The sequence below is a fragment of the Puma concolor genome, chromosome E2 (genome assembly GCF_028749965.1).
Source record: "Puma concolor isolate L17-30 chromosome E2, mPumCon1.1.hap2, whole genome shotgun sequence".
NCBI classification, from domain to species: Eukaryota; Metazoa; Chordata; class Mammalia; order Carnivora; family Felidae; genus Puma; species Puma concolor.
The window spans coordinates 62,353,226-62,365,709 of NC_141681.1; the positions used below are offsets into that span (position 1 = coordinate 62,353,226).

A 12,484-nucleotide genomic window follows, 5' to 3' on the forward strand; every position below is an offset into this window, starting at 1 on the left:
CCACCCACTAACCCCAGCCACTCTGCCATTCTGTGTCATTTGAAAAGGAATCCCAGTGTTTTGGTATCCTATTTTAACTACAATATGTAATTGCAAAAACAAGGACAATTTTCTAACATAACCGTAATTCCATTATCAATTTTTTAGAAAAAAAAAATAATTTGGGGGGCGGCCGGGTGGCTCAGTTAAGCCTCTGACTTCGGCTCAAGTCATGATGTCATGGTTGGTGAGTCCAGCCTCACATCAGCCTCTCTGCTGTCAGCGCAGTGCCTGCTTCTGGTGCTCCGTCTCCTTGTCTCTCTCTGCCTCTCCCCCCCACCCACCGGCGCTGTCTCACTCACTCTCTCAAAAATAAACATTAAAAAAAACTTTCAAAAAAGGTTTACCTTTCTAAAAAGGTCTACTGAATATTAAGCATTACAACTTAAAATTATCTCCACTTAAAAAAAAGTGTTTATTTTTGAGAGAGCGAGAGAGCACGAGTGGGAGAGGGGCAGAGAGAGAGAGGGAGACACAGAATCCAGAGCAGGCTTCATGACCGGAGCTGAAGTCAGACACTTAAGCAACTGAGCCACACAAACACCCCTCCACTTTTTAAAATAATTTGATATTTTTTTTAAAGATCAGGATATAATGAAGGGCCACATTTTGTAATGTATTCTCTTTTTTTGTTTTTGGGTAACAACTTTATTGAGCTTTCATTCACAAATGATAAAATTCACCATTTGCAGTGTAGAATTCAGTGGTTTTCAGTATATCCACATATTTGTGCAACCATCAAAACTGATGTTAGACTATATCTTCACCCCAAAAAGAAACACTGCCCTTTTTAGCCTTTTTAGCCCAGCCCTAGCAACCACTATCTGTCTCTATGAATTTCCCTATTTTGGACATTTCAAAGCTCATCCATGTTGTACTTTCAGTAGTTCATTCCTTTTATGGCCAAATAACATTCCACTGCATAGATATGGCACATTTTGTTTATCCATTCATCAGTTGAAGGAAATTCGAGTTGTCTCCACTTTATCGTTGCTCTTAACATTTGTGCACAAGTTTTCACCTGGACATATATTTTCACTTCCCTTGTCTATCTATCTAAGAGTGGAATTTAGCAGGTCATATGGTCATTCTACATTTAACTTCCTGGAGAAATGCAAGACTGTTTTCCAAAGTAGCTGCACCATTTCACATATCCACCAATAGTGGATGTGGATTTTAACTTCCTCACCAACATGTTACCACCTTTAATATTGTTGTTGTTGTTATTGTATCATGGGCCTTTTTCAAACTTTATTTTTATTTTTTTAAGTTTGTTTGTTTAAAGTAAACTCTACAGCTAATGTGGGACTTGAACACATGACCCCAAGATCAAGAATTACATGCTTTTCTGACTGAGCCAGCCAGGCGCCCCTCAAACCTTTTCATTTGTGAAGATTTTCAACAATACCTACAAAGAGAATAGTCAATGACTATCCATATGTCCAGCATCTTTTTTTTTAATGTTTATTTATTTTTGAGAGGGGGGGAGGGGCAGAGGGAATGGGAGACACAGATCCGAAGCAGGCTCCAGGCTCTGAGCTGTCAGCACAGTGCCCCCTGGCAACGTGGCTGGACTCTGAGGCTGTCCCTGTCAGGGAACGGTAGGAAGCTGCCCAGCCGGACCCCACAGAGAAATACTCGCATCATCAGGTGATGAGGACAACCCGGGTGGAGGCACAGTATAACTGAAGCCCTGTTGCCAGGCCTGGTGACTCTGAAGGTCAGGACCACAGTCTGGCCAAGATGGAGAAATGGCCATGGTGAACATGACAGCAAAGGTTGTCTGGTGGAGAAGGAAGGTGGCAGGGGTGGGACGGCTGAGGAAGAGCAAGGGGCAGAGGGGCAGAGTTAGGGAGGTGAGAAGCATGCAGCTGAGAGCCCTGTCGTTGGCCCAGATCATAGGCATGTCCCGATGCCTCAGGGACACCACTAGGAATAACATGGTCAGGCTGGCCAACGTGAGCATCACTGAGGTCAGCATCAACCCCAGGGGCTCATCAAAGACCAGGAAGGTGTCCATCCTGGGCAGGCAGTGGACTCTGGCCTGGCTTGGGTACTGCTCCTTGGGACACAGAAGACATTTCTTCATGTCTGTGGGAGACATAGAGTCCTGCCTGCCATGTGATGGTAAGGAGGCCAGCTACAGGGAGGGAGGATCCCATGAGCATTCCACATATTCCATGTACTGATTCATTCATTTCTTCTTCTTTCTTCTAACTTTGCTGATGTATAACTGACAAATTTGTGAGGTATTTAAAGGGTACATCGTGATGATCTCCCTGCTGGTGGATCTGGCTGGATCCTGGAACTCAGGCTGCAAGCAGAGGAAGGATGAGCAGAAGGTGCTGTCAGTGACCAGTCCAGGGGCAGGGGGCTGGGTTCCTGTGGGAACATCCCAGGGGAGCATTCCAGTGTCCTTCCCACACAAGAAGGCAAGGCTCCTTTCAGCAGAAAAACACCATAGTTATACCGAAGTCAGACTGGAGAGGCACCCACAGACGCAGCAAATGAAATAAACCTTCAGGTGGGTCTGATGGTGGCGAGCCTGGGAACACTGTGTGCAATGGTGCCATTCCAGCCTCTGGGGCATGAAGGACACAGGTACTGATCTCCCCCCTCCACAGCCTTCCCTTGGACAGCCAGTGGATCTGCTCAGGACTTGCAAAGGGATGGTCTGACTCCCTGAGCCCACCTGCCACCTGAGGGCAAGAGTCATGGGGAAGGAGGCTGGGGGTGAGAATACCTTTGAGGGAAGTGTTGGGGTGTTGGGTCCCCAATCCCCAAAGGGGAGCACCATGTTCTTTCCTGTCAGGCCAGTTGAAAAGGACTTCAAGAGAACCCTCTGAATGTGGTCCAAGGATGGGCGTCTGACTCTCAATTGGAAAACCTGAAGGCCATCAATGGAAGAAGGGGGTTGCAATGGAAGGAGTCACACACCCAATGCTGGCACCAGGGGGCCAGGGTGTCTCTGTAAGCCACAGAGGACACCTGGACATACCTACCCAAAGCTGGCAACTGACTGTTAATAAACAAAACAAGGACACCTGTCCCGCCGCGCCTCCCAGATGCTCTATGGGAATGTGTGAGGTGGAGTGTTTTTCCATCTTCCCAGTAAATTCCCCACTTCTTCGCCAAGCAGGTCCCTGAGTACAGACAAGAAAAATACTCTAGGGTAAGGGCGCCTGGGTGGCTCAGTTGGTTGAGTGTCTGACTTCAGCTCGGGTCATGGTCTCATGGTTCGGGAGTTCAAGCCCAGCATCAGGCTCCTCATCTAGGATCCTCTGTTCCCCTCTTTCTGCCCCTCCCTGGCTTGCATGTTTTTCTCTCTCTCAAAAATAAATAAACATTTTAAAATCTTTAAAAATTACTCTAGGGTAAATCCCTGATGCAAACTCTAATTCGACATTGGTGGCTCCAATATTTTCATTTTGGATGATAAGTAAATGCCTCTTCTCCCCTCACGGAAGTGTCTGGTTATGGCCAAAAAACATAGATGAGTTACAACTGGCCCAATTTAGACCCCCCCCCCCCCACATTCTACATCAGACAGCCACTTGGACCACTGGCCTCTGAGTTCCTCACTGGCTTTAGTTTGCCAGGACTGAGGTGATCTGTGTACAACTCACCCGGAGTCCCTCCTCCATCAACTGGACCATCATTCCACCCCCTGAGGAGGTTTGTGGGTCACATACATCTACGTGGACAGAGTAGAACAGGCCTTTTATAGTTTTATGCCCTTGGAAAATGTCAAATCCTGTAACTCTGTCTCCATTAGCATCAAAGATAATCTCTGCCCCATTGGTGATCTTTAAATGCACCTTCCTGAGAGGACACAGAAGCTAGAGGAAGGAAGAATGATGTCATAGATAGGGCAGGGCCCGTCCCTGGGGGTCTGTCCTAAATGTCACAAGCCAATGACCCCGTGATGAGCAGGTGACACTCCAGGCAGGGCCAACTTATTCACAAGACCCATGAAAATATTTGAATTTTACCCACTTGTAAAATCAGAAGGAAAAAATCGAGGGGTGCGTGGATGGCTCAGTTGGTTAAGCATCTGACTTCAGCTCAGGTCATGATCTCAGTTTCGTGGGCTGCAGCCTTGCATTGGGGTCTGTGCTGACAATTCAGAGCCTGGAGCCTGTTTCAGATTCTGTGTCTCCCCCTCTCTCTCTCTCTGCCCCTCCCTCTCTCTCTCTCTCTCTCTCTCTCAAAATGAATAAACATAAACAAATTAATTAAAACATCGATAAAGTTATAATGAATAGGTAATAATGAATGGAACCTGGATTTATGTTTGCCTAGATAGCAAGGCAGTAGTAAAATATGATTTTTGATATTTTTTTTAAGAGAGGAAAGGACTGGGGCGCCTGCGTGGCTCAGTTGGTTAGCGTCTGACTCTTGATTTTGGCTTGGTCATGATCTCATGGTTGTGAGTTCGCATCCCTCACCAGTCTCTGTGCTGACAGTGCAGAGCCAGCTTGGGATTCTCTCTCTCCTTCTCTCTCTGCCCCTCCCGCATGCTCTCTCTCTCTCTCTCAAAATAAATAAACAAACCTAAAAAAAAAAAAATGAGGAAGGGACCGACAAAAGTCATCGGGCAGCTGTGGCATCAGGAACTCTGTCTGGCCCTGCACTCCCTTCCTCAGCTTCCCCACTACCCCCAGTAGAGTCCAAACCCCACTGGGCCTACACAGCCTGGTGTCTGCCAGCTTGCGATCCTGATCCCTCTGAGCGGGTCTCCCATGCCTCCTCTACCCCGGCTGTGTGACTGCTCTTGCCCATCCTGGCTGAAGAGCCCTGTCTCTGTCCTGCCTTCCCGGCTCGAGCAGAGCGAGCAGCCTCCTGCCACCAGCCCCTCCCCGAGTCTTCTACACATTCTCTGTCACCTTCCAAAGCTGTAAGTACCGCATCCCATCCCTGTGCCCTTCAAGGCAGGGGCAATGTCCCTGCTACTCGCTTCCCAGAAAGGGTGCTCCCGGCCCCTCAGACTCCTGTTCCCTGAGCAGAACCCCACTACCCCACCACCCTGCTGTTCTCCACTGGCCCTGGCTCCTGCAAGCCCCCACATGCCCTAAGGTGGCATCCCAGACTGCTCCACGAACTTGCCTTCCAGGGTACAGGTGGGGTGCAGGCGAACGGAGAACTCAGGGACACCAGGGCTTGGCTGCTGCGCTGTGGAAGCAGGAGGCCTGCAGGGCAAGCAGAAGATGCAGGGATGCTCAGGATGGGCCAAGCAACTGCAGCTGCCCCGACCTGCCCTGGGCCACTGGGCCCAGCAAGCCCTGCAGGGTCTGGGAGGTGCCCAGAGACTCTGGGCATGGCCAGGGCCAGTGTGGGGTACTGGTGTGCGAAGCCTCAGCTGGACCTGTCCTGGGCCATGGGGCACCAAAGCCCTGCACATTCTGGGATACACCAGGCCTGGCTGGTGGGGCCTTATATATATGGGTGTGGGACCTTAGATAGACCAGCCCCGAGCCTCGAGACCCAGACAGCCCAGGGCAGATGTGGTGCTGGGTGTGTGGGGCCTGACCTGGACTTATCTCAGTTCATAAGCTCCCGCAAGCCCTGCAGGGTCCAGAGGACACTGCGGGTGGTCAGGGCTGGCATGGTGCTTGGTTGTAGGGCCTGCCCCAGACCTGCCCCGGGCCATGGACTTAGGCAAGCCATGCAGGTTTGGGAGACACTGGAGGGCCAGGACCGGCATGGTGCTGGCTTGTTGGACCTGACCTAGACCTACCCCTGGCCTCAGGCGCCTGGTAGACCTGCAGGTTCCGGGAGACTCCAGGCCTGATTAGGGCCTGCAGGTGCAGGACATTTAGGTCCTCACCCAGACCAGCCCTGCGCTTTCACACCCAGCCAGCCCTGAAGGCTCCAGGAGATGTCTGAGGGCCCGGGCCAGCGTGGTGCTGGGTGTGTGGGGCCTGACCCGGACTTACCTCAGTCCGTAAGCTCCAACAAGCCCTGCAGGGTCCAGAAAACCCGGGAGGGCCAGGGCCAGCGTGGTGCTGGCTTGTGGGGCCTGAACCAAACCTGTATCCATCCTCCAGGCCCAGCCAGCGTGCAGGTTCTGAAAGATGCCCACAGTGGCCAAAACCAGTATGGTTCTGGGTATGTGGGGCCTGACCCAGAGCTGCCCTGGGCTTTAAGCTCCAGCAAGCCCTGCCGTGTCCAGGAGAAACTGGAGGGCCAGGGCCAGTGTGGTGCTGTGTTGTGGGGCCGACCTGGACCCACCCCCATTTTCTGGGCCCAACCAGTCTTGCGGGTCCCAGAAGACACCAGGGTGCTAAGGCCCGGCCTAGTGCTGGTGTGGGGGACCTCACCTGGACCAGTCCCCAGCCTCTGGGTCCACCCAGCCCTGCATGATCCGGTGGTGGCCATGGCCAGCGTGGTGCTGGGTTGTGGTGCCTGACCCTGACCTGCCTTAGGCCCTCGGATCCAGCAAGCCCAGCTGGGTTTGGGAGATGCCATGGGTATCCAGAGCAGGCATGTGCTGGGTTGTGGGGCCTGACCTGGATCTGCCCCAGCCACTTGGCCCAGCATCCCTGCAGGGTCTGGGAGATGTCAGGCCTGACATAGGCCTGCAGCGTTGGGGTGTCCGGGTCTTGACTCAGACCTCTCCTGGACCAACTCTGGGCCCCTCGGCCCAGAAAACCCTGTAAGGTTTGCAATACTCCTGGGGTTGCCTGGTCTGGCATGGTGTGGGGTATGTGGGGCCCGACTCAGACCACCCCTGGACCTTCCCCGGGCCACCAGCTCCAGCAAGCCCTGCAGGGACAGGGAGACACCAAGGTGACCAGGACCACCTGACCCACCTGACCTGCTCCTGAGCCTGTAGTGTGAGTGGGAGATGACTAGCAGGCCAGGACCTGGGAAGGCAGGTTGTATGGTACCTTATCCAGAACCACCCTGGGCGGCAGGCTGCAGTAAACTATGAGCGGAGGGGCAGGGGCTGGCATTCTCTGGGGGTGGCCAGGGCCTTGGGGTGCGGGTGCATGTGGCTGACCACAACCTGCCCCAATCGCTAGGCCTAGCAAGACTTTCATGGTACCAGAGACCTAGGTTGCTCAGGAGGGCTATTATGTCCGTGGGTGTTTGGCACTCTGTCTACCGGAGGATGGCTTCTGTCTTCTCTAGTGCCCACTGAGAGTGATGTTGGAGGGGGCTCAGCACAGGTGCTGGTCTGGCTTAGCCCCAGCTGGCCAGAGAGCCGCCCTGCTTCCCACGGTCCTCATCTTGGGCCAAGATGTTCACCCAGTGCCACCCGAAGCGGACAGCCGGCTGGGTCCAGGAAGCACGTGAGACGTCTGGCCAGGGTCCGAAGGAAGGACGGGAACTCAGGTCTTGTTGCCAAGGCTGGCAGGGGTGGGTAAGTAACTGACCTGGGCAGGGAGGCAAGGGGTGAGGACAAGGAAGCATGGAGCGGGGACTCGGGCACAGGCTGCTTCTCGGGTGTACGTGAGCCAGGACACAGCTGGGGGACCCACCCACCCGAGTTCCACCACATCCCATGGACACCCTCAGTCCTGGGCTAGCGGTAGGGGGCAGTCACTGTATTTAACAGAGCCTGGGACACGGTCATCTTGTAATGGCACTGCACCTGGTCTTAAGGGTTAACTTGCTTCAAGCTTATGCACCCCTTACCTGTTGACCTAAGTCCCTCGGTCTGTAGCAGAATGAATCTACCTTCCTTGAGATCTGCAGACCACTGCTCTCCAGGAGGGAAGGACCAAACTTTCCAAGACCACATTCAAAAACACTGGAGCAGCAAGTCTGCTCAGGGTCACATCGCCAAACTACGAAGCAGCTTCCCATCTCTCCTCTTCTAGCCCATGGAGATCACAATGGTTCGGCTTCCAGCAGACTTACTTTTAAATTGAGATTCACCTCAGTGTCATTTGGAACAAAAGTTTCTGTTGCTTACAAATTGTTTGGAAGCCTTGGTCTGGCACCAGACTGCCTCCCCCGTGGATCTAGCATTCAAGTTGCCTAATGATGACAGGGTCTTTCACCCTGACTCTAGAAACAAAGTCAATGCTCTCTCCAGGGCAATTTCCTGAGGTGTCTTGCAGAGTTATAAACACATAAATAAGGCCAAAAGATCAGGCCAATTTCACCTTCCAAGAAAATGAGTCAGGGAACTCAGGTCACTATGAGTGTATAATTTACAAGAAGGAAATAATAAACCCTCAGCACTTGGATTTTATTTTTCCATCTGTGGCTTCTGCATGCAGTAAGCACCTGCTTGAATTCAACACTCCAGGGACCAGCAGCCAGCAGGAGATGAGAGAGAGGTGCAGCTCTGACCACCCAGGTAAGTAGCCCCTCTTGCCCCTGCTGAGACTTTATATTTCTGTGCCTCCTTTTATTTTCTCTAAGGCACTTACACTTCCAGCAAGCATCTGCTTTCTCTGTTTACTGGTATGTAAACTGTGGGCTCTTGGAGAACAAAGCCACATCAGTCTTGCTCACTGATGTGTCCCCCTCACACCCTGTCCGGGCCCAGAATAGCACCTGGTAGGCGCTGCTGTCCAACAGATAAATGGCATTCGGTCCTAGGCTTCGGGAAGTGGGGTCCCCATCTCCTTTGTTAGGTCCCCAATCCCACTCACGTCCTCCTGCTACTCCACCTCAGCAGTCGCTATAGCCACCCTGAGCCCAGTCCCAGAGCTGTGAAACCCTCTTGAATCATTATCTTTCTCCCAACCTGAATTTCAAATAATAACTTTTTAGTATATTCTAAACATACTATTGGGATGTGCTTATACTAAAATATATCATTAGTATTTAAAAGACTATTTGGTATTAGAATTTGTTTAAATATGTCCCGAATATACCATTCGGATAATTAATAATAAGATATGCTATTCGTAATTAACATAGTATTTATTATTATTTATATCCCAACTATACTATTGGAACATATTTATACTAAAAAAAATTCACCTGAAATTCAGATTTTACTAGGAGTTGTCCTATATTTTTATATGAGAAATTTGGCAACCCTACTAGGACATATACATATATTAAACAAGTTATACTAAATATATTTATATTAAAAAGTTTTAAAAATATAATAAATATAGGTAATAGTTACACTAAAAAAGTACTTATTGTTTACCTGGAATTCAAATTTAGGTGGGCATCCTGTATTTTTATTTACTACATGTGGCAAGTCTACTGTGGGACATAGCTACACTGAAAATTACTTCTACTAATCTACATATATTTTATAATTTTTAAAAGATACACTAAATGTGAAACACATTAATACTTTTTTAAAAATCGCTGTTATCTGCAATTCTGTGCCTCCTGTGTTATTGATATGCTAAATCTGGCAATCCTATTCTGGGACATATTATATTAACACAGACTTATATTTAAAAATATTTTTAACATACGAAATGTGAGACACTCTTATAGTAAACAAACAAGAAACCACGTTGTTTAAATAGAATTTCTGCCTTTCGTTTGGCAAGCGCATAGCAAAAGGAGAGCGCTCGGGCAGCCCTCCCCATTCTCTTACCAGTCACCCCGCACCATCCTCACGTAGCTGCGCCGCGGCGTGCCCCGTTGCCGTGGCGACCGAATCCCTCCAGGGTAACTCTGGGGCACCGTGGGGGCGAAGGACCTATTCCGGGCGGCTTCCGATTGGTCGGCGAAGTCTCGTGCGTTACGACCCCTCCTTCCCCGCCAGGGGGCCCGTGGCGCGTGACGCTCGGGGACGATTCTGTGCGCCCCTCCGAGCCAATGGCGGTCGCCCGCGGCGCGCGGGGTTCTGGGAGTTGTAGTCCGCGCGGCGGCGGCAGGGCTCGCTCGCAAGCCGAGGCGCCGCCATGACGGAGCGGCCCTGGCCGGAGCGGAGCCCGCGCGCGGTGAGTCCGCCGCGGCCCGTCCGGCCCTCCCGCCGCCCGTCCCTCGTCCATCAGTGCGCCCGCCGGGCTGGCCGGCCGCGGGAAGGGGCCGCGGCGCGGGCCGAGGGCTCCGGAGTCGGCGGGCGCTGGCCGGGATCGCGTTAGAGGAAGCGCGGGTGGAGACGAGTCCGGGCTCGGGCGGGAGGCACAGCCCGGGGCAGGCGGCGGGGCCGAGCCGGGTCGGGGAAGCCGTCGGGGGGCCCCGAGGTGCCCCGGGATGAGGGAGACGGGCGAGCCTCGCAGGCCACGCGGGGGGCTGAGGTGGAGGGGGCAGGGGGCCGCGGCGCGCCCTTCCGCCCAGCCCTGGCCCCGGTTGGCATCTCCCCTCCCCAGAAGCCGGGGCAGAAAGCCCCTCCACCCTCGTTCGTCCGCTCCGGACCCCCCTCCGCCCAGCCCAAGCCCTCCCTCCCCCCACCAGCCAGCAGCCCCGAACCTGACACAGTGTCAGCAACAGATGTCAGTGCCCACCCCAGGTAAGCCTGGCCTGTCCACGTGGCTTGGAGCCCCACAAGTGACACTCAGAGACCCCCTCCCCACATCAATCCAGGTTACCCCCAGAGTGGATCTCCAGGACCTCAAGACCACAGCTCTCCCTACGTAGGCCCCAGAGCCTCCTTGCTACATAGACGTTAAGTCCCCGCCCCATCAGCCTAAGACCCCTACATCTCTCAGGACCCCTCATCAGCCTGGGCTTCCCATGTGGTCCACACCCCCACATGACAACATCATCCCCCCACTGTGGACCCCAGACACGTGCCCATAGGCCTCGGGTGCTTTCAGCTAGGGGCCCCACTTGATCCCCTCTAGATCCTCCATAAACTCAGCTTCTCCCCACGTAGACTTCATCCCAGGACCCCGGAGGGTGCTGAGGGGCTGCAGTTCTCCACCCTGGAATCTGCCCGGGGCGCACTTCCCTGCTCACCGGCGAGAAGGGTAAGGTCTGAGATCCCAGAGCAGAATGGCTGCTTGAACCTTGTGGAGCTGCGAACGGGCCCTTTTACTTTTTAAAAACTACACATAGGAAAGTGTTACTACAGCATAAGAGTGTTTTTGCCTGTGGTCTCAGCAGGGGTGACAGAGCTTGTAAACTCCCAGTCAGGGTGCTGGCGTCAGAAAGCAGGCTTGAAGCTTACTGGCAGGGCACAGCCCTCGTGAGTTGCCCTCCCTGCCTTGGTACACCTCTCCTTTCTTCCTGATTGTAAAACCCACACACGTGCACATGAAAAGTTCTCCAGAGGATCCAGAAGGAAAAAATCACATGGAATGTTCCTCCGCTTTTCACTTGTCATAAGCATTTCCCATGTCATTAAAAATCCTTCTTCAATGGTTTTGTTCTTTCCTCCCCTCCCTCCACATGATCACAATACCATTTGGGGGAGATTCAGAGACTAGGAAGAACACGGAGTATATGGCTGGCCACCCTTGGGCTTCTTTCCCAGTGGCCCTTTTTGGGACCCTCATACATCATTTTGCATCCCACTCTCCCCTGTACCTCATGCCATCTATATGTCATGTCTGTGCTTCCCTTGAGCATGTAATGTTACCATGTATTTTGCAGTCCTAAATTCTTTGCCAGGTGATGGGAGGGCAGTTGATCCCGCCAGGCTTGACTTTTGGGCACTTTTGTTGTGAATCTTGGTGCCTAAATCTTTGTCCCAATTTCAGATAAATTCCACAGCATGCGAACTTCCAGAATCGTCTTGATATACAAGCTGCCACAGTGCTTTCCAGAAAGGTCGTGCCAGCTTTTACTTTCATCATCGGATCAGCACAGAGTACAAGTGTTAAAAAAAAGAAAAAAAAGAAAAAAAAAAACCTGCTCGTTTTTATTTTTATGACTAACATTTCAGTTATATGTTCACTATAGGAAGCTTGGAAGATGCACAAAATGCTATTTTCTCCCTGCCCTTTCCACTTTCCCTCTGCTTTTAAAGTCTCTATCCCTCCCTTGTCCTCCTTACTACCTCCTCCTTCAGCTCTAACTTGGCCAGAAGTAGACAGCATAGGCAAGTAGAAAAGGCCAGAAAGCTACAGGCAAGGCAGGAGGCCTCTACTGTGCTATTGCATAGCATATCCAGCTGTTTCCATTTAAAGGGGATTTAAACTCCAGTTCCTTATTTTAAGTGCTCAGGAGCCCTATGTAGCTGATGCTACCACGTTGGACAGTACAGGTGGAGAGCATTTCTAACCCCATAGGAAGTTCTGCTGGGCAGTGCTGGCTACTCCACCAGGGCAGGAATCCTGTTCCCCTAGATGCTCTGTAAACCGTGTATTGAATGACTAAATGAATGAAGGATGGAAATGGATACTAGGCTAAGTAGGGAAATGAGATATGTTCATGATGAGATGAGGGTTGTGAAGACAGCACAGTGAGCTTGAGGAGACAAGGGTGACATTCTGAACCAGAGCATGGTGACACCCTGGTGTGGTGACAGCTGAGCTGGGATGAGCATCAGAGAGGAGTGTGGGTGGAACAGTAGGTGCAAAGGCCCTGGGGTGACCAGTGTGTTGTCTTCACAATGTAGCCTGTGAGG

The 12,484-nt window shown here is 51.9% G+C and overlaps 1 long non-coding RNA gene across 2 annotated transcripts; it reads right to left on the bottom strand.

Moving 5' to 3' along the window:
• Positions 1-1,416: 1,416 nt before the first annotated feature.
• Positions 1,417-9,932, bottom strand: LOC147573914 (uncharacterized). Of its 2 annotated transcripts, XR_015244499.1 has the most exons (4): positions 9,563-9,932; positions 3,042-5,228; positions 2,783-2,926; positions 1,417-2,353 (listed from the first exon to the last, which is right to left on the bottom strand). It is a non-coding gene; the product is annotated as an uncharacterized LOC147573914 (long non-coding RNA). The 2 variants fall into 2 exon arrangements; XR_015244500.1 differs by lacking the exon at positions 3,042-5,228 and having other exon boundaries at positions 1,420-2,353.
• Between the last annotated feature and the right edge of the window lie 2,552 nt (positions 9,933-12,484).